General features: G+C 43.3%; 1 protein-coding gene across 3 annotated transcripts in view; it reads left to right on the top strand.

Annotated features, from left to right (window-relative positions):
• The window catches only part of LOC108538610 (tyrosine-protein kinase SYK), a 67,864-nt gene that overhangs the window by 15,146 nt on the left and 31,142 nt on the right, over window positions 1-21,576 (top strand). Inside the window, exon 1 of one of the 3 annotated variants that reach the window (XM_017886786.1) lies at window positions 11,231-11,390. The exons of the other annotated variants lie outside the window; for them this stretch is intronic. The gene's annotated coding sequence lies outside the window, so the exon portion shown is untranslated. Of the gene's footprint in view, window positions 1-11,230; window positions 11,391-21,576 lie in introns of those variants that run through there. 3 annotated transcript variants of the gene reach the window in all.

Here is a 21,576-nt window from a genome sequence, read left to right as displayed (position 1 = left end):
TTGAGGCCCAGTAATATTTTAAAAGTTTTTGGATAAATTTAATCTTACATAATTATGGGGTACACAGTGATGTTATATCTGTACAGTGTGGAAGGGTTGAATCAAGCCAGTTAACACACCCATCATCATCAATGCTTATCGTTAATCCTCCTCTCTATCTGCAACTTTGTACTCTTTGACTGTCATCTCCTCATTCTCTCACTCCCCAGCCCCTGGTAACCACTATTTTGTTCTCTGTTTCTATGAGTTCAACCATTTTAGATTCCAAATATGAGTGAGATCATGAGGTATTTGTTTTTCTGTGCTTGACTTATTTCACTTTATGTAACTTTCTCCAGCTTCTTCTGTGTTATCACAGACAATAGAATTTCCTTCTTTTTCATGACTGAGTAGTATTCCATTGTGTGTGCACCACATTTTCCTTAGCCATTTATTCCTTGACGGAATTTTAAGTTGATTTTGTATCTTGCTATTGTGAATAGTGCTGCAGTGAAGCATGGGAGTACAGATATCTTTTCAACATAAATTTGTAAACGTCCTTAAGATATTATGGGTTGTTTTTTTGTTGTTGTTGGTTTTGTTTTTGTTTTTGTTTTTTTTGCAATTTTTTGTTTTTGGCTCATCAGCTATCATTAGTGTTAGTATATTTTATGTGTGGCTCAGGACAATTCTTCTTCTAGCAGTGTGGTCCAGGAAAGCCAAAAGATTGCACACCCCTGCTCTAGAGGTTCCTGGATAATATGCTCTTTTAACCCCTGTAGATAAGACTTTTTTTTATTTCTGGAAATTTTATAACTTTAAGCATGTGTTCTACTCCTTTATTTTAATTATCTATTTCAGGGATATTAATTTTATATATTTTAGATCTCCTCTGTCTTTCTCAATTTTTCTGTTGAATTCCTGAAGTCTTTGTTAATTCCTATTTCATTTTTCTCAAGCTCCACAGATCCTGTCCCCCAGTGTTAATATCCATTCACTTCTCCCTGCTTGATATAATAGCCATCATTTCTTTTCTGGCCTTTTCCCCTGATCTCTGCCACTTATCGTTGTTGTCTTTTTTTGCCTCTTCCTCTCTTTTGAGCTGTTATTTTGACCAAGTGATTATTCTGTTAAGTTCTTTGATTCCGTATCTGTGTGTGGTCATGGCTTCATCTGCCTTTTGGGATATTTTTCTAGTGAATGTCCTTTGCCATTTGTTTCTCCTGTTGCTTCTCTTCTTTAATTTTTTCAGCATAATTGTACAAACCCAAGGTAGGATCCTCATCTTTGAAATAAATCGTGGAGGGGCCTTGGATATGTTCCAGCCGACCAGAATATTTCCTCCTTTCTCAATAATGTGTCTGTGTGTGTGTGAGAGAGAGAGAGAGACAGAGTGAAAGAGAGAGAATGAATTGGTTTAATATGTATTTCTCCCCAGTGAGGCTGCCAGCCATTCAGTCTCCTCTCTTCAGCACCCTAAGAAATGGTTGACTTTCCATTGCTGTGTATATCCTTCCACTCCGCAGGCCTTGTCTGAAGTCTACGGCAGCTGGTCCCCACTAAGGGTCTTCATAATCCCAGGGTGAGCACAGCTGCATTGGGCTCTGCTTGCGGCATGTTATTGCTCAGGATCAGGAGTGCCCACTGGTTCCATTGTGTTTCTCTTTCTGGTTCTTGTTGCAAGGTCGTTTCAGAGAGGAAGGGGCAGTGTCTCTGCCAACACCCAAGCAATCTGATATTTTGATGTTTATCTTACAGAGTGACTTAGAGCATGTGGCATCGAAACGAAATCGATGGTTAAAAATCAACAAATAAGCAGGAAACACTTCAGAATGACCAAAAAAGTTCCTGGGGCACTCTCAGCTTCCGCCAGCCTCTCTGCTGGCCAACCAGGCCATTTCATTAGCTTTGATCTGTTCAGCACATTGAGTTATGGGGAGCCTCCCAAGTGTCAGGAGTGGGATGAGGTAGCAGGGGCTGTCGCAGCAGCTGAGAGGCTTCCCTGCACTCGACTTGTTTACGGTCAGATCGTAAGGAAGCATGGGAGCCCAGCATCAGGCCCTGGTCATGCGTAATCTCATTTATTCGTGACAGCAACCATAGGGTTTTTCTTTGGGAAAAAAATTATAAAATACAGAAAAGTGCAGCACCATCCAAATTAATAAATGTTGCTATTTTACCCATTTATGCCTTTATTTTTCCTAAAAGAAGAACAGTCCAAATAAAGTAGAAGCTATAACCTTTTATGGATGAGGAAGTAGAGAGTAATCTGCTCAAGGCTGGCTAGCTGGTGAGCAGCAGGCCTGGCTCAGGCCCCTCTGGTGCCGCTTATTTAGGCTGCATGGCCTTCTTTGCCCTGCAGGAATTACGCTGGTTCGGCTGTGCAGGTTGGTGACTGCAAATATCAACCCCTCTAATAGAAAACCAGGCAGATTTTCTCATGCCATCAGCTGATTTTGGTATATGTAAATAAAACCTACGTTTTTGAGAGTAGCAGGAAACATTTTGTTAGAAAACCAAATGAATACAGGGAGATATGACTATCAGGAGCTGAGACTCATATTATAATTTTTCGAGTACTAGTATCTGTGTATTGATTTTTACAGTAATTTGTACTTTCCCATCCAACTTGTTTGTGACCACTGAGGCCCTTTGTGAACGTCTTAGAAGTCACTCAGAATGGATAAAGAATGAATGTGAGTCACCCATAGCAGTCTTACGTGAGATAATACGTGGTTGATCCTCAGTATTCATGGCTTCTAAATTTGTGAATTTGCCTGCTCTCAATCATTTATCTGTAATCCCCAAATCAATAACCTTGATGCTTTCAAGGCCATTTGAGGTCATACACACAGTGTATTAGTTCATTTTCACACTGCTGATAAAGACATGCCCAAGACTGGGACGAAAAAGAGGTTTAATTGGACTCACAGTTCCACATGGCTGGGGAGGCCTCAGAATCATGGCAGGAGGTGAAAGGCACTTCTTACATGGTGGCGGCACGAGAGAATGAGGAAGAAGCAAAAGCGGAAACCCCTGATAAACCGATGAGATCTTGTGAGACTTAATCACTATCACAAGAATAGCATGGAAAAGACTGGCCCCCATGATTCAATTACCCCCCTGCCCTGGGTCCCTCCCATAACATGTGGGAATTCTGGGAGGTACAATTCAAGTTGAGATTTGGGTAGGAACACAGCCAAACCATATCACCCACACCGGCCCCCTCAAATCTCATGTCCTCAAATTTCAAAAGCAATCATGCCTTCCCAATAGCCCCCCAAAGCCTTAACTCATTTCAGCATTAACCCAAAAGTCCAAAGTCTAAAGTCTCATCTGAGACAAGGCAAGTCCCTTCCACTTCTGAGCCTGTAAAATCAAAAGCAAGCTAGTTACTTCCTAGGTACAGTGGGGGTACAGGTGTTGGGTAAATACACCCATTCCAACTGGGAGAAATTGGCCAAAACAAAGGGATTACAGGGCCAATGCAAGTCTGAAATCCAGCTGTGCAGTCAAATTTTAAGCTCCAAGATGATCTCCTTTGACTCCAGGTCACACATCCAGGTCACACTGATGCAAGAGATGGGTTCCCATGGTCTTGGGCAGCTCCATCCCTGTGGCTTTGCAGGGTACAGCTTCCTTCATGGCTGTTTTCACAGGCTGGCATTGAGTATCTGCGGCTTTTCCAGGCACATGGTGCAAGGTGTCAGTGGATCTACCATTCTGAGGTCTGTAGGACGGTGACCCTCTACTCACAGCTGCACTAGGCAGTGCCCCAGTAAGAACTCTGTGTGGGGGCTCTGACCCCACATTTCCCTTCTGTGCTGCTCTAGCAGAGGTTGTCCATGAGGGCCCTGCCCCTGCAGCAAACTTTTGCCTGGACATCCAGGCATTTGCATACATCTTCTGAAGTCTAGGCAGAGGTTCCCAAACCTCAATTCTTGACTTCTGTGCATTTGCAGGCTCAATACCACGTGGAAACTGCCAAGGCTTGGGGCTTTCACCCTCTGAAGCCAAAGCCTGAGTTCCACACTGGTTCCTTTCAGCCACGGCTAGAGCAGCTGGGACACAGGGCACCAAGTCCCTGGGCTGCACACAGCATGAGGACCCTGGGCCCAGCCCATGCAACCACTTTTTCCTTCTGGACCTTCAGGCCTGTGATGGGAGGGGCTGCTGTGAAGGTCTCTGACATGGCCTGGAGACATCTTCCCCATGGTCTTGGGGATTAACATTAGGCTCAATGCTACTTATGCAAATTTCTGCAGCTGGCTTGAATTTCTTCCCAGAAAATGGGTATTTATTTTCTATTACATAGTCAGGCTGCAAATTTTCCAAACTTTTATGCTCTGCTTTGTTTATAAAACTGAATGCCTTTAACAGTACCCAAGTCATCTCTTGAATGCTTTGCTGCTTAGAAATTTCTTCTGCCAGATACCCTAAATTATCTCTCTCAAATTCAAAGTTTCACAGATCTTTAGGACAGGCACAAAATGCTGCCTATCTCTTTGCTAAAACATAACAAGAGTCACCTTTACTCCAGTTCCCAACAAGTTTCTCATCTCCATCTGAGACCACCTCAGCCTGAACCTTATTGTTAATATCACTATCAGCATTTTTGTCAAAACCATTCAACAAGTCTCTAGGAGGTCCCAAACTTTCCCGCATTTTCCTGTCTTCTTCTGAGCCCTCCAAACTGTTCCAACCTCTGCCTGTTACCGAGTTCCAAAGTCGCTTCCACGTTTTGGGGTATCTTTTCAGCAACAGCCCACTCTTCTGGTACCAATTTACTGTATTCATTTATTTTCAAACTGCTGATAAAGACGTATCTAAGACTGGGAATAAAAGAGGTTTGATTGGACTTAAAGTTCCACATTGCTGGAGAGGCCTCAGAATCATGGAATGGGGCAAAAGGTACTTCTTACATGGCAGCAGCAAGAGAAAATAAGGAAGAAGCAAAAGCAGAAACCCCTGATAAATTCATCAGATCTCATAAGACTTATCCACTACCATGAGAATAGNACAAGTCTCTAGGAGGTCCCAAACTTTCCCGCATTTTCCTGTCTTCTTCTGAGCCCTCCAAACTGTTCCAACCTCTGCCTGTTACCGAGTTCCAAAGTCGCTTCCACGTTTTGGGGTATCTTTTCAGCAACAGCCCACTCTTCTGGTACCAATTTACTGTATTCATTTATTTTCAAACTGCTGATAAAGACGTATCTAAGACTGGGAATAAAAGAGGTTTGATTGGACTTAAAGTTCCACATTGCTGGAGAGGCCTCAGAATCATGGAATGGGGCAAAAGGTACTTCTTACATGGCAGCAGCAAGAGAAAATAAGGAAGAAGCAAAAGCAGAAACCCCTGATAAATTCATCAGATCTCATAAGACTTATCCACTACCATGAGAATAGCATGGGAAACACCGGCCTCAATGATTCAATTTCCTCCCCCTGGGTCCCTCCCACAACATGTGGGAATTCTGGGAGATACAATTCAAGTTGAGATTTGGGTAGGGACACAACCAGACCATATCACAGAGTGGCACAAAATTTTAGCCACTTGCATTTTCCAGACACTCCAACTCTTCCTTTCACCTCATATTGTAAGTAAATGTCTTTTTCCCAGTCCACTTAGTGCCATATTTTTTTGCATTTTTGTTCCTTTTTTCAAATCGTGGTGACTTTGCTGTTTAGAGTAGCCCCCAATTGAAGTGCTATCTGGTGTCCCTAGGCGTAAGAAGGCTGTGTTGTGCCTTATGGAGAAAATTTGTGGGTTAGAGAAGCCTCTGTCAGGTGTGAGTTATAGTTAGTGCTGTTGGCCATGAGTTCAATGGTAATGCATCAACAATAGATATGAAATAAGGTGCCTTTACACAGAAACACATAAAACAAGTGATGCATTAATCAGTTGATGAAAATGTGGTGACCGCAGGCTCTCAGGCACATAACCCCTGAGAAGCAATGGGCTACCACTTGCTAATTCAGTTTTGGGGGTGACTTTATGGAACATATAACCTGAAATAACAAGAATAAACTATATTTTACTTCTTTCTTTTACAAAGCAAGGAAATAATTTTTAAAAGCAAGTTAAATTTGACTCTTTTTGTAAGAGATATGGTTTTGAAATGGTTGACCTGTTTTATAATACAGAGAAAGTCTCTTAGCCTTACACTTTATATTAGTTAATTAAGTCAGCAGATTTTTATTGGGCTCCTATGGTGTGACTGGCACAGTTTTGGTACCAGAAGGGCATCAGCAAAAAAAGTCCAGAAGTAGACAGATCACAGCCTTCAGGATTAAAAGTAGTCTCATCAATGTGATATTTCTGTTTAAACTTAGTAGCAAGTCCAAAATAAGAATCTTCTAATTATCACACATTTGTCTTATGAAAGAATAATTTTTCATAGTCAATATTTCTAAAACATAATCAGTATCTTTCTCATTAGCAGAGACTGACTGTATGGCAGATGTACTTGCACCTGCAGAAGCTGGAGAAGGGTGATGATTTAGTATAGTGCACACCCACCAGGCAGTCCTCCTGGCTCCCAATATTTAGGCCCACAGTATGATCCTAGGTCATATTGGGCACAGGCTCACTCAGAGACTATCAGGCAGAAATCTCTGCCCCACTGCACGGCAGCTTCAAGCATTGCCTTCAGTGGGAATCTTACTTGCACTCCACACAGCTCAGGTACAAGGCCCTGAGGTCTACACCTGGAGCTAATTATCTCTTTGAATAACACCATAGACATAGCTACCAGAAAATAAAAGAAACTGAAAGGCATGATTAATACAAGCCTCACTAGGTTCTTAAGGTGAAGATCTGAGAAAGTGCTCCTCATGGCCCTGGTAGGGACCACTGTGAAATACACCTAGGCTTTCTCCATGACAAAGGTTACTCTCCAAGGGAAAACACTTTGCAAGAGCCTTGCCTCAGCTGGGAATTCCCAAAGAAATTCCTCAAGTTCCAGCACCCTCCTCACTTTATCACTTAAAGGACAAAAAACTCGTAGTCAACAGGGGTCAGGGCTTCCAGGAAATTGTTACAGAATGGTAAAAGGGTCGAATATCCAAGAAGACATAACAATCCTAAATGTGTATGCACATAACAACAGAGCATCAAAATATGCAAGACAAACACTGATAAGACTGAAAAGAGAAATAGACAAATCCTATCTTATAATTAGAGATTTTAATCTCTTTCTCACAATAGTTGATAGACCAAATAGATAGGATAAAAATGACCTGAGCAGTACTGTCAGTCAACTTGATCTAATTGACATTTATAAAATATTCCATTCAACAACAGAAAAATCCACATTCTTCTCAAGCTCACATGGCATATTCACCAAGATAGAGCACATTCTTGGAAAACATGTTAACACATTTGAAAGAATAAACGTCATACCAATTATGTTCTCAGAACACAATAGAATTAAACTAGATATCAACAACAAAAAGATGGGGGTTTTGGGAAATTTCCCAAATACCTGGAAATTAAACAACAGACTTCTATATAATCTATGTGAAAAGAAGTCTCCAAAATTTAAAAAAATATTTTGAAGTGAATAAAATAAAATATAATTTATCAAAATTTTGGGATGTAGTAAAAGCAGTGCTTACAGAGAAATTTATAACACTAAGTACACACATTAGGTAAAAAATATACAAAGCAAATTACTTGTGATTCTACTTTTAAGAAACTACAGAAAGAAGAGCAAATTAAGCCTAAACCAAGCAAAAGAAAAGAAATAATTAAAATTAAAGCAGAAATCATTGAAATTAAAAACAGGAAAACAGTCAATAAAACCAATGTTGGTTCTTTGAAATTATCAACCAAATTGATAAACCTTTAGCCAAGAAAAAAGGAAAAAAATGTAGAAGATGCAATTTACCAATATCAGAAATGAAGGAAAGGTCATCACTGTTGATCTAGTAGATATAAAAAGATGATAAAGGAAGATCATGAACAACTCTATACTCACAAATGTGGTAACTTAGGTGAAATAAACTAAAGCTTGAATGACACAAACTACTAAAACTTACAGAAGAAATAGGTAGCCTGAATAGCCTTATATCTTTAAATTTTAAATTAATATAACCTTTAAAACAGAAATCTTCAGGCCCAGATGGGTCCACTGGTGAATTCTATCTAACAGTTAAGAAAGAAAGAATACCAGTTTTCTATAATCTTTTCTAGAAAATAGAAATGGAGAAAACAGTTTCTAATTCATTTTATGAGTTCAGATTTCACCTAATACATTACAAGAAAACTGCAAGGCAATATTACTTATACATACAAAAACGCTCAGTAAAATAGTAGAAAATCAAACCCAACAATGTATAAAAAGATCTATGTGCCACAGCCAAGTGGAATTTATTCCAGGTAATGCAAAACAGGTTCAACATTTGAAAATAAATTAATGTGATCCATCACATCAATGGGCTAAAGAAGAAAAATCATATGACCATGTTAATAGAGGCAGAAAGGGCATTTGACGAAATCAAAACACTCTTTCATGGCAAAAAAAAAATCTTAAACTAGGAATGGAGGGAAACTTTTGTAACTTGATAAAGAACATTAAGGAAAAAAAAACCTACAGGTAACATCATACTTAATGGTGAGAGACTGAACACTTTCCCTCTGATATTGAAAACAAGGTAAGACTGTCCTGTGTTACCACTTTGGTTCAACATCCTACTGGGAGCCCGAGCTAGTGCAAGAAAACAAAATAAAACTTATACAGATCAGAAAAGAAGAAATAAGGCATCTTTATTCACAGATAATACACATGTCCATATGGAGAACTTCAAAGAATCCATAAAACAACTCTCATAACCAATAAGTGAGTTTGCAGGATGCTAGATCAAAATACAAAAGTCAGTTGCTTTCCTATATGCGAGTAGTAAACTACTGAAATTTGAAATAAGAAAAATTACCATTTATAATAGCACCAAAAAGACAAAAAACACAAAAAAATACTTAGGCATAAATCTAACAAAATATGTACAGGATCTGTATGCAGAAAACTACAAAATACTGATGGAAGAAATCAAAGAAGATGTAAATAAATGGAAAAGTAGTCCACGTTCATACGTTGGAAGACTCAATGTTGTTAAAATGTTCATTCTGCCAAGCTTGATCTGTAGATTCAACCCAATCCCAATAAAAATCCCAACAAGCTGTTTTGTAGATAATGACAAAATGATTCTAAACTTTACTTGGGAAGGCAAAAGACCCAGAATACCCAACACAACACCCACTAAAAAAGGGACAAAGTTGGAGGACTCACACTGCTCAATTTCAAGTCTTACTAGAAACAGATACAATTCCTGCCCTTATGGGACAAACAGACATTCATCAAAAATGCACATGCTAGAAAGTAAAGGTAAATTAAATCAAAACAGTGGTCAGTGGTACAAAAGGAAAGCATGTTGGTTCTGACGGTGGGGACAGGGACATGTTTATCCTGAGCTCAAAGGGTAATCTGGACAGTGGGAGGATTTTTAGCAGAGAAAAGGGCCACAGCTTAGAACATGTGAGAAGGGAGCAAGGTGGGGGCACTGACAGCCAGGGCTACTCAAAAGAGATGTGGAGGGAAAGGATGTTACGTGGTTTTGGAGACAAGTGGGCATGTGTGGGAGGCTGAGAGGTGAGATAGGTGGGATTGGCAAGGGGTTGACTTTAAGCAGTGTAGAGAAGGGAGTGATCTAAGAGGACTTGGATTTTTATCTTCATAAATGGATGGAGCTCTTGGGCCAAAGTTCTCAAACTTGAGTTTTTGAAATACAGAACCTAGAGCTTCACCCCAGAGTTTCTATTTGGCAGGTCAGGGTGGAACCCTAAGAATTTTCATATATTCCATGTTTCCTGGTGATGCTGACGTTGCTCGTCCAGAGACACACATTGAGAACCCAGCTCCAGGGAACAAGAAGGAGCTCCAGGTTAGGCAGGAAGGACCCATGCTTACATTTGGATGGGTTGACTACGAGTGCCTTTTTACCGCCACCTGAAGATGGTAGCTAAGAGAAGAGGTGGGCTTCAAATATTGGCTCCACCACATACTGTGTGTTCTTCAGCAAGCCAGTTGACCCTCCTGAGCCTCGATGGCCAAGTCTGTGAATTGAGGATAACAAAAGTATCTACCATTAGGGATGTTGTGCAGATCAGTTGGTATCTGTTGAGTCAGGTACTCATGGAATAGCTGTTTTGCATTAGCCTCATCACCTTCATCATCATGGTCACTATGGCCAGCACTAAAGATGTACACCCAACCTCTCTGTGGCTGAAGTTTATCTTCTATAAAATGAGAACCTGTTTTTCATGAAGCTGTCATTTTCACAAATTTGGGGTGCAGGTGCAGATTGCCTACTGTTGCGTTTCTGAACACTTCCCTCAAGAGGCTCCTAACCCCACCCCAGTAAACTCATCAACATGACTCCTTCCAGCTTCCACGGCTCTGGGGAGGATTCCTTTTTATCTTGCATTTCCAGTGATGTTTCACGGCCTTTTGTGGAGTGGACCCTGGCTGAGCTTCTGGCTCTTCTTGAGCGTGGGGGATATCTCAGACTGCAGTGGGAAATTCAAAAGCTGCTTGCTTCACAAAGTAAGGGAATGTTAGTAGATGCTTGAAAAGTACCCTGAGGGAGCTGGTCAGAGGTGCTCTGTAAAGTTGCATCTGTTGCTAGCACCATGAGCAGCTGTCTGCCCAGGAGGCCTGGGAACAGGGACAGAGAGAGCTGGCACCCTTCCTTCCTCTGCCCTACACATTGGCCCTTCCGCCATTAAGACCATCTCCACTTGACTTTTTCAGTCTTCCGGCTGGGAATTAACATCTTGAGGTCTCCATTAAGATCTTTTCAAGGATGCTTTTCCTATTTGTTTCAATCTTCTGGTTGAATTTGATCCATGTTATGATGTCGGACTTTTTAAAAAACATAAAACAATCGGGAAAACATTGCTATACCCATCCTAGCAATTCAAGACCAAGTTCATTTTGGTAAAAACACTTGGGAAAGGGCATCTCCAGGCTGGCTAATCACTAAATGGCACAGTCCTGTCCACTGACTCCTTCTTCAACTGGTGTGTGTTCTGGAGGGATCTATGTCTCAGAGCATTACTTCATTTTGAATGTGCAATTAAAAGAGGCCCCATGTTGCTGGGGATCTCACACTTCTGCTTTCTGGTTTGTTTTGCATGCTGACACTTTGAGGAAAAGCCCACTTCCCTAATTACAGACATCGTCCAGCAGCAGGAAGCACTCTGGCTTGTTGATGCCTGTCTTGTGCTTTCTCTCTGTTTCAGCTGTTTTCCTTTTAAGATACTCCTCTCAGATTTGTGCGCTTCTTCCCTTCCCACATTTTATACTGCCCAGCGCCTGGGATTCCAGACCTGCGTTTGAATCCAGGAGAGGGAGGTAGGTCAAATTTGTGGGAATCGAGCATATTTAGAAACCCTGACCTCAGGCTCTGCGCCTCTGTGGGTGTCTGTAGGAGGGATACTTAGGTTTCATGCCTGCGTCTGCGTTTCCTCTCCTCTGCCGCCAACATTCTCCCACTGAGCACATGTCCATCTTAAGCTGGAAGGTTTAGCGGTTTGCCATCTTGTCTTGCCTGCAGTTATGATGCAGCTAAACCATCTTTCTCTCCTTCCTATAACCTATGCCACTTTGCTTTAAGCATTGGGTATATTTATGTCTCAGGTTTATGAAAGACAATTATAAAATCTCAGGAGACCATCATAAGCCCTGTAATATCTTGCAGTCCTGAGTCACCCACAATTATTTTTTGACTGGCTAGGAAAAAGAATGCTAGCGATTTTTTTAAAATAGACATTCAATAAACTCTGGATATTTCTTAATCCACGTTTACTGTGTCCTTTTTGCTTAAGTCAGGTGTTTTGGTTTCTCTGGTAGCTGCAGGGTCCCCATAAAGGTTATGCTAATGAGGTAGTGATAGAAAAGTAAAATAGAGCCTGAAAGCGGGAAACTTCAGCAAGGTACTAAGGCACAGACAGGAGATGTTAGGTCTGCCGGCTGTTGTCATTGCATTCTGCTGTGGCCTCACCTCCAGGCCTTCACAGCTGAGTAGGAAAGGGTCTTGGGATGGGTACCAGGGCAGGATCAAGGAAAGCCTGTGACTGTTCTGCCCTTCTCATCATCCATGTGTGGTTTGCCTAGATAAAAACAAGACAGGAAGATCTATCAGGCATATTCAACATGAGTTCTTTTGTCTAGCATCTTGTTAGTCATTTGTATTTTTCCACAGAGAAGAGTGAGTGATGAGGTGGCCCTGGGACATGGTAGATGGTGTAGTTCACTGAGGAGACGTCCTTGGCCCCACTCAGGGTCAATATGGGCCCCAGACTGCTGGCTGCAACCCCACCCTGTCCTCTTCTGCTCAAAAGAGCATGCAAGGGACATTGCTAAGTGGCAACTGTGGTTGCAACCCAGCGTTCAGTTAATTATTCACAAAGGCTAGCTCTCTTTTTAATTACCAATTGCGTGTGCGTTGCGTGTGCGTCCCTTCCCCCTCCTCTGAGCACACCTGTGTGATGAGGCATGTACTTCTTCCTGGTGGAGAAGAACTACAGAGATGTCTCCCAGGTGGAGCCGGCAGCCCGGCCCGGTCACCAGCACAGCACAGTGACTTGACTGTCCTCCCTGGCTCCCTTCCCTACCCGTGGCAAGTGCCAACTTGCTTCCACTCACACTGAACGTGGTCAGCTTGCCTCCCTCTCACACTGTAGCACTTGAACAGGGCAATACTAGACGATAGCAGAGGTTCTCAGACATTAGAGTGCTTAAAAATCACCTGGGAAGCAGGCCAGGTGCAGAGGCTCACGCCTATAGTCCCAACACTTTGGGAGGCCAAGTTGGGTGAATCATGAGGTCAGGAGTTTGAAACCAGCCTGGCCAACATGGTGAAACCCTGTCTCTACTAAAAATACAAAAAATTAACCGGGTGTGGTGGTGTGCGCTGTAGTCCCAGCTACTCGGGAGGCTGCGGCAGGAGACTCTCTTGAATCCAGGAGGCAGAGGTCGCAGTGAGTGGAGATCATGTCATTGCACTCTAGCCTGGGCAACAGAGTAAGACTCCGTCTCAAAAAAAAAAAAAAAAAAAAAAAAAAAAATCACCTAGGAAGCTGTTTAAAATTTATACTTCTTGTCTGTATACCCTATTTGCTGGGTCTGAGGTGGGCCCAGGACGCTGCTTTCCAGAAGGGAGCCTGAGGGTGGGGTGCCCTGAAGACCACACTCAGGGAGAACTGGACATGTGGGTTTTCATGAGCCAGAGTCCTGCCAAGAACTAGAATCTGCAGGTGGCTTTGGCCAGTCCCACTTAGAGGCAAGAAGAGGTGTGGATAGTAGAGAACCTGGAAATCACACAGTCCCCAGGATGAAAGTGGAACTCTTGGACCAGATCCTTAGTCTCTTGCTTTTGTGAGCCATTTCTGCCTACCTATTGTCAGGGAGGCAGGAGGTTCATTCTTCTCTCACATGGCGCCTGACATAATGACTTGCACATGATAGATGCTCAACAAGCATGTTGAGTGAATCAATCATTTAGATGTAAATAAATGCACCAGATCGGCTGCTTGTTTATTTATAACTATGTAGAGAGTTAACATTTATGTTGACACCCAAGCATAATATCTGTTTTCTGTGTTAATTATGGCAAGGTGGGCATAGAAAAGAGATTTCTGAGTGTCTCTTGTGGAGCTTGAAAAAGTCTATGTGTGGGTTGAGATCAGCCTTTACTTGGTGCACTTTCAAGTCTTTTAAGTTCTGAAGGCACAGCAAGAGAATTTGGTGTTGAAGGTTTGGATAATGTTTTCAAGTATTTCAATATCCCTCTATTTCTAAACATTAGTAAAAATCATGCCTCATGCTGCCATCCTTAGCTTCACTTTTTGTTTCTGAAATCTGTATCTCTGTATACTAAGAAGTCCCCTGTGCATGCCCACACATACAGCAAAGTCAACTGCCCAGCAGAATGTGCACGATGTAAGGCTGTGCCTTGGAGACCAGGCACCCTGTGCAGTGTGATGCACAGGCAGGCCTCAGGATGGCGTCCTGGAGGACAAGTGATAGCTGTTAATGAAGCCAGTGGAGTGGATGCAAGGCCAACTCAGGCCCTGCAACTGGGTTCTGTTCCTCAGTGTTGAGGCCACAGGTCTGTGTCCACATGTTTTCTTTTGCACAGTGGGATCCTGCCACACAAGGCAGTGCCCTCAGCCCTTTGTAGACCAGTCAAACGTGCTTGTCTGCAGAGCCTGCTGCTGGGTGGGGTGGTCCCACCACATCACTCTTCCTTCGTCATTTCTCTGTAACTAATCAGCCAGTCCCTGACCAAACCAGCAAGATCAATTCTCCCTCTGGCTGGGGTCATTCTTCTGTTTTTTCTTTTCTTTTCTTTGAGACAGGGTCTCACTCTGTCGCCCAGGCTGGAATGCAGTGTCGTGATCTCTGCTCACTGCAAGCTCCACCTCCTGGGTTCATGCCATTCTCCTGCCTCAGCCTCCTGAGTAGCTGGGACTACAGGCACCCGCCACCACGCCCGGCTAATTTTTTTTTATTTTCAGTAGAGACAGGGTTTCACAGTGTTAGCCAGGATGGTCTTGATCTCCTGACCTTGTGATCCGCCCACCTTGGCCTCCCAAAGTGCTGGGATTACAGGCGTGAGCCACTGCGCCCAGCCTCCTCTTTCTTACGAAAATTAATCTAACCCACAGATGAAGTGTCCTTTCACCCAAGTCTTGACAATTTTCTCAGCTTCAAGCTTCAGAGGAAATTCCCAGGCGCATCTTAACAGGGCTGCTTTGCATTGAGGGGGCTGTGTGGTTTGAATGTGATAAGCCTGGGTATCTTTCTGCACTGTGCTGATTTTGTTCCCTTCAATGGTATGGATTTGGCAGCAATTGTTTCCAGGTGATCTTTTCCCGGAGAACCACTTATTTCCCCCACTGTCACCTCAGTCTGTATGATAGGAGGGCTCTTGTGGCCCAGGGATGTGAAAGTGAGACACCTTCAATTGCTAAGCACTGCTGGAAATGTGCACTACAGGAAGTTGAGGGGGCTGGAGGGGAGGGAGCAGCACCTGCAGGAGCCATGCTTCAGTGGGTCTCAAGAAAAGCAGAAGGCTGGAATCTCAGGGCTGAGGCCCCTTGATAACTAGGACAGATGGGGTAAAAACAAAAAGAAGGAGGGTATAGAGACATAGGCTACCTCTTCTGGTTCAATGCCAAGCTAGAAAATGCTGAAATGAACACACATTTATGAGATAGGAGTAATATATTTAAGAACACCGTCTTACATAGAGATAACTGTTTTCCCAAAACATCCAAGGTAAATTTATATATCTTTATGGATGAGGTTGGGTCTTTTTGGGAAGGTTGGGGAGATGGAAGGGAAATTACTTATGATCAGGCCTCATGATTCATGAATTCCATATCTCTACATTCACCTACTCATTTAAATCTCTTTGCAACCCCAGAATCAATATTCACAGCACCTTTGCAGTCATTTGTGACACGCACAAAGCAGTGAAAAATTTGAGGTCGCCCAATACCTATGCTTAGGTTGCACAAGGTGACACTCTGCTTTCTTGTTTCAGCTCTTATAAACACATTTTCTTTTTTCTTGGCCCATTTAGTCCATGATTTTGGCATTTTTGTGCTTTTTGGGGGTGATTTTGCTATTTAAAATGGCCCCAAGTACAGTGCTTAAAGTACTTACTGTCTGGTGTCTCTAAGTACAAGAAGGCTGTGATGTGCTTTACAGAGAAAATACATGTGTTAGGGAGGCTACTTTCAGGCATGAGTTATTGTGCTATTGACCATGAGTTCAACGTTAATGAATCAACAATATATATGAAATAAATATCTTTAAATAGAAATACACATAAAACAAGGTTCTGTATTGAGTGACAAAAATGTTGTAACCAGAGGATCACAAGAACCTAAGCCCATATTTCCCTAGGAGCAACTGTTCAGGATTTGAAATGCAGCCTTCATGGTGACTTTACAGAGCATAACTACTGTGAAGAACAAGGAGCAACCGTATTTTGTTTCATGCATCAGATGGAAAGAGAATAGAACCAGAAGTAGTGATATTGATGAAATGGAGAGAGGAGAAAGAAGAGAAAGAAATGACACTATGAAGATTTATTAGTTAAAATGTTACTAGTGATAATAAATTAATCAGAACTTTGGCTTCTGCCTTTGATCCTGGTTCCCGTAATCTCTAAGTGCCAGGCTCAGATAATGTGGCCCTTGCAGGGTTTGGGCAGCTAGTCCTCTAACCATTTCTATAGGTAAACGTGGCCATGAAGGAAGCCAGGCTGAGGCAGGCAGCTTCCAGGAGCATACACTGGGCTCATCTCCTTCCTTCCTAATCTCTATTCTAGCCCCACGTACCTCTTCAATACCAGAAAGTCTTCTTCTGACTCTGCCAGAGCCCAGCTCCTAGAACCTAGCTCATTCACTCACCAGCCTTTTTTGTCAACAATTCATTCAAATATTTATTTCTTTAAATATCTATTAAGCACTGTTGCTTCTCTCACCCAACTCCATTGCACACGCTGTATCAGTTATCTGTTGCTACATAACAGATCACTCTAAACTTAGTAGTTTAAAACAACAATAATTACTTATTATTGCTCATAATTTCTGTGGGCCGAGCGTTTGAGATAGCTGGGAAGGCTCAGGCCCTCTGTAGGGTTGCAGTCAGGTGTGAGCCAGGGCTACAGTCTCACCTGAAGGCTTGATAGAGGCTGGAGGATCCTCTTCCAAGGCAGCTGCTCATATGGCTGGTCACTTAGTGCTGGCTATTGGCTAGAGGCCTCAGTTCCTTACCACATGAGCCTCCCCAAAGAGCTACTTGAGCATCTTTCCAACAAGGCATCTGGTTTCCCCAGAGTGAGCAATCCAAAAGCTGAGGAAAAGTGTTAAGTGCTCTCGTGAGCTGGCTTCAGAGATCCAACATTGTCACTCTGCAGTCAGCCACTCTGTGTGCAAGGGGTGGGTGTACCAGGAAGTGAGGATTGCTGGGCACCATCTTGGAGGCTGCCTGCCATGTGTACATTTTAACTCTCCAACAGAATTTGAAGGCTGAAGACCCATACTTAAAGTAGCCTCTGTTCTAAGCAATAGGGAACAAAATGGTAAATGTACTTACACTAATGGAGTGTCTATTCTAGTGGCTTTGGGGAACATAGAAAAAAAAAAAAAAAAAAAAAAAGAACTAAGGCCGGGCACGGTGGCTCAAGCCTGTAATCCCAGCACTTTGGGAGGCCCAGACGGGCAGATCACGAGGTCAGGAGATCGAGACCATCCTGGCGAACACGGTGAAACCCCGTCTCTACTAAAAAATACAAAAAACTAGCCGGGCGAGGTGGCGGGCGCCTGTAGTCCCAGCTACTCGGGAGGCTGAGGCAGGAGAATGGTGTAAACTCGGGAGGCGGAGCTTGCAGTGAGCTGAGATCCGGCCACTGCACTCCAGCCTGGGCGACAGACTGAGACTCCATCTAAAAAAAAAAAAAAAAAAAACCAGAACTAAAACTCCAAGGTTGGACAGGGAGCTGGGAGGGTTAGTGTCAGGTGGGCCTGTAGAGCTCAGCCCCCCTTCATCATGTTGGCATTCATGCTGGCTGTTCCTCTGTAGGGGACGAAATTTTCCTCTGCCAGAGCAATGGCCTCTGGACAGCTTGTTCAGCTGCTTGCCCAGGTGTGATCGTCTGTGCCTAATCTTCCAGTCAGACTGCCCCTAGAAAGGTGACTTCTTAATTAGCTCAAAGGGTATCTGAAACATTGTACTTATGGTGGCAAGCATGGATCTATTGCTCTTCATCTATAAAGTTGCTGCCTGATAAGGTAGAACTACACAAATGATAGTTTCCCAACTAAATGCATTTTAAAGGGCAAAGGTGGTATAGTCAGCCTTAGTCCTGGCATAGGGGAAATGGACTATGGAAGTCTAGTTGGAAGAGAACATTGAAACATGCCAGTAAGTGCAAAAGGATACAGTGTAATTTAAATAAAACACATGGAAGACATGAGGAGACTAGCGGGATATCATGGGCTCATCCATTTCTTCATGTTCCAGGAGGGTGGCTGGCAGGGCTCCTTGGGTGTGGAGCAGAAAGAATCAAAGCCTGTAGAATGAATCTGACTCTGTTCTAGATTTAACTCCTCATGGTGTATCACATGCAGGGTGAAGCCTGAGTGGCACTAGGGAGGATTTGGAGGTAAGGAAGCATTTTTTTGGTTCAGTCCAAGCCCTCATTGACTTTCCACCATCCTCAGGTGGGGGTGGGCATGTCTGTCTCCCGACCTCATGCACACACATGTGTGCACACACATGCACACACATACACACCCTTCTTATGAAGTGTGGGGCTGCCTGTGCTTTTCTCTTTTCTTCATCTCACCATGACTTATCCTCTTCTCTACTCAGAGTTCCCACTTGAGAGGGTCCAGTTGCCCTGGGCACCCCTCCACACTCCCCACTTATAACTTCAATTAGTTACAGTGGCTTTGGTATACTGTGATTCCCTTTCACCAGTGAGGAATTCTGGTGCTATGGTGCCCAGGTCACACAAAGCTGGGCCGAGTCACCAGCCTTCCTGATTCTTACCTCTGTGCCCTTGGGTTCCCTGCTCTCGGCCCAGGGGAACCACCTCCATGGGGTTCCATTCCTTTCCAGCCCTCCTTGTCCTTTGTTCATTGGCAATGATGTTAACAAATTATATAGGGGAATATTTGTTCATCTAATTTATTGGTAAAAAGGCTAGAACAAGCTTGTCCAACCCATGGCCCACTGGCCACATGTGGTCCAGGATAGCTATGAATGTGGCCCAACTAAAATTTGTAAGCTTTCTTAAAACATTGTGAGATTTCTTTCCCTTGTTTTTTGTAGTTCATCAGCTATCGTTAGTATTAGTATATTTTACATGTGGCCCAAGACAATCCTTCTTTTACCAGTGTGGCCCAGGCAAGCCAAAAGATTGGATACCACTGGGCTAGAGCAATAGAAGGGGCACATCAGATTTGTGTCCACAACAGCTGACACAGTGGTTTCCAGTCAGGGGTAAGTTACCCTTAGGGAACACTTGGCAATATCTGGAGATGATGTTTGGCTGTCATGATTGGGGAATGGGGTGGGGAGAGGCCAGGGATGCTGCTTAACAGTCTGTACTGGACAAGACAGTCCCCGACGCTACACACGTAACAGAGAAGGATCCAGTCCAAATGTCAGGAGTGCCAAGGTTGAATAACCCCGAGCAAATATGATGAATGGTGCCAGATGGAAATGGGTGGAACCATCATAAGGAGCGGGAGCAGGATAAAGGCAACTGTCTTAATCTGTAAATCGAGGGTGGGGGATGTGTTTTGACCACATGCTTTTAAGGGAAGCTTTTCATTGTCCAGAGGCCCAATGCTGATCCTGGATGACCGGGGCCGCCCATAGCTGCATTTGTGGACAACTGGACACAGGCTCAGGAGATCTTGGCAGCATCACTGGGGTCGGTGCACTTTTAAGAGGGGCTTGGGTGATGTGAAATTGTTTGGACAAAATGAGCAGGACAGTGAGAGGTCTTGAAATAATGTCGAGGCAGGAAGAATGCATTGACTTGGAGTGACTGCCAAGAGTGAGCATTTGCAGGTTGTTTGGGGGAAGCAGAACTGGCTGTGTTCTGTTTGTCCTGTGGGCAGGCGGAAGATGGGAAATGAAGGAGGAGAGATGGGGAAGAAGAGATGGGGAGTCAGATAAGAAAGTGTTTTCCAGCTGGGCACGGTGGCTCACGCCTGTAATCCCAGCACTTTGGGAGGCCAAGGTGGGCAGATCATGAGGTCAGGAAATCGAGATCATCCTGGCTAACACAGTGAAACCCCGTCTCTACTAAAAATACAAAAGATTAGCCAGGCGTGGTGGCGGGCACCTGTAGTCCCAGCTACTCGGGAGGGTAGGGCAGGAGAATGGCGTGAACCCAGGAGGCGGAGCTTGCAGTGAGCCCAGATCCCGCCACTGCACTCCAGCCTGGGCGACAGAGCGAGACTCCGTCTCAAAAAAAAAGAAAGAAAGAAAGAGTTTTCCAACAGAAGCATCAGGCACACATTGGAGTGAGTTCCCTTCCCTGAAGAGGCCAGGAGCTCATGCAGGAACCAAGCTCCATCTGAAGCAGAAGATTAGTTTCCGGGGCTCTCTGACTCTGGCCCTGTTAGCCTCCATCTGGACACACAGCAATTGCATGTTTAGCATTTTTGTTACAAAAGCAACATACAGTTGACCCTTGAACATTATAGGTTTGAACTGTGTGGGTTCACTTATATGCGGATTTTTTTTTCAGTAAAAATATTGGAAAATTTTTTGAAGGTTTTGACAATTTTAAAAAACTTGCAGTTTAACTCCATAGCCCAGAAATATAAAACTGTTAAGAAAAAGTTAAGTATATATTGAATGCACAAAATATATGTAGTCTATTTTTTCATTTACTACCATAGCATATATACAAATCTATTGTTAAAATTAAAATTTATCAAAACTTACACACAAACACTTATAGACCATATATGGTGCCATTCACAGTCAAGGAAAAGGTAAATAAATATAAAGATGCAGTATTAAATCATAACTGCAGAAAATTCACTGCAGTGCACACTGTACTGCTGTAATCATTTCATAGCCACTTCCTGTTGCTATTGTGATGAGCTCGAGAGTTGCAAGTGCCTGCCTAAATCACTATACGGTGCTCACCATCTCTGCGTGAGCAGTTCATCTCTCCAGTAAATTGCATATTGCAGTAAAAAGTGATCTTTAATAAGTGATCTCTTGCCGTTCTCAAGTATTTTTCATGTCTAGTGCAATACCGTACAACTTGAATAACGCCATGGGTCCCCTATGAAGGGTCACAGTGAGGCTGGAAGTGCTCCCAAGAAATCATGACATTATAAGAAAAAGCTGAATTGCTTGATGAGGCTTGTAGATGGAGGACTGTAGCCATAGTTGCCTGCCATTCCAGATGGATGAGTCATCTTGTAAACAGATGACAATAAATGTATGGCACTGATAAATACAGTACAGTATTGTAAATATATAGCCTATTCCTTATGATTTTCTTAATGACATTTTTTCACTAGCTTACCTCACTATAAGAATATAGTATATGGGCCGGGCGCGGTGGCTCAAGCCTGTAATCCCAGCACTTTGGGAGGCCGAGATGGGCGGATCACGAGGTCAGGAGATCGAGACCATCCTGGCTAACACAGTGAAACTCCGTCTCTACTAAAAATACAAAAACTAGCCGGGCGAGGTGGCGGCGCCTGTAGTCCCAGCTACTCGGGAGGCTGAGGCAGGAGAATGGTGGGAACCCGGGAGGCGGAGCTTGCAGTGAGCTGAGATCCGGCCACTGAACTCCAGCCTGGGCGACAGAGCGAGACTCCGTCTCAAAACAACAACAACAACAAAAAAACAAAACAACAACAACAACAACAAAAAAAACAAAGAAGATAAATATATCATGATGTCCTGGGGGGAAAGAGAGTATTCATCCTATCTTTGAATCACCTACCACAGTGTACGCTTTTAGGCACACATCTATCTT

This window comes from Rhinopithecus bieti, unplaced genomic scaffold, assembly GCF_001698545.2.
Source record: "Rhinopithecus bieti isolate Rb0 unplaced genomic scaffold, ASM169854v2 scaffold_16180, whole genome shotgun sequence".
Classification (NCBI taxonomy): domain Eukaryota; kingdom Metazoa; phylum Chordata; class Mammalia; order Primates; family Cercopithecidae; genus Rhinopithecus; species Rhinopithecus bieti.
Note: the sequence above shows the minus strand (reverse complement) of the source record. Positions and strands in the feature narration are given on the sequence as shown.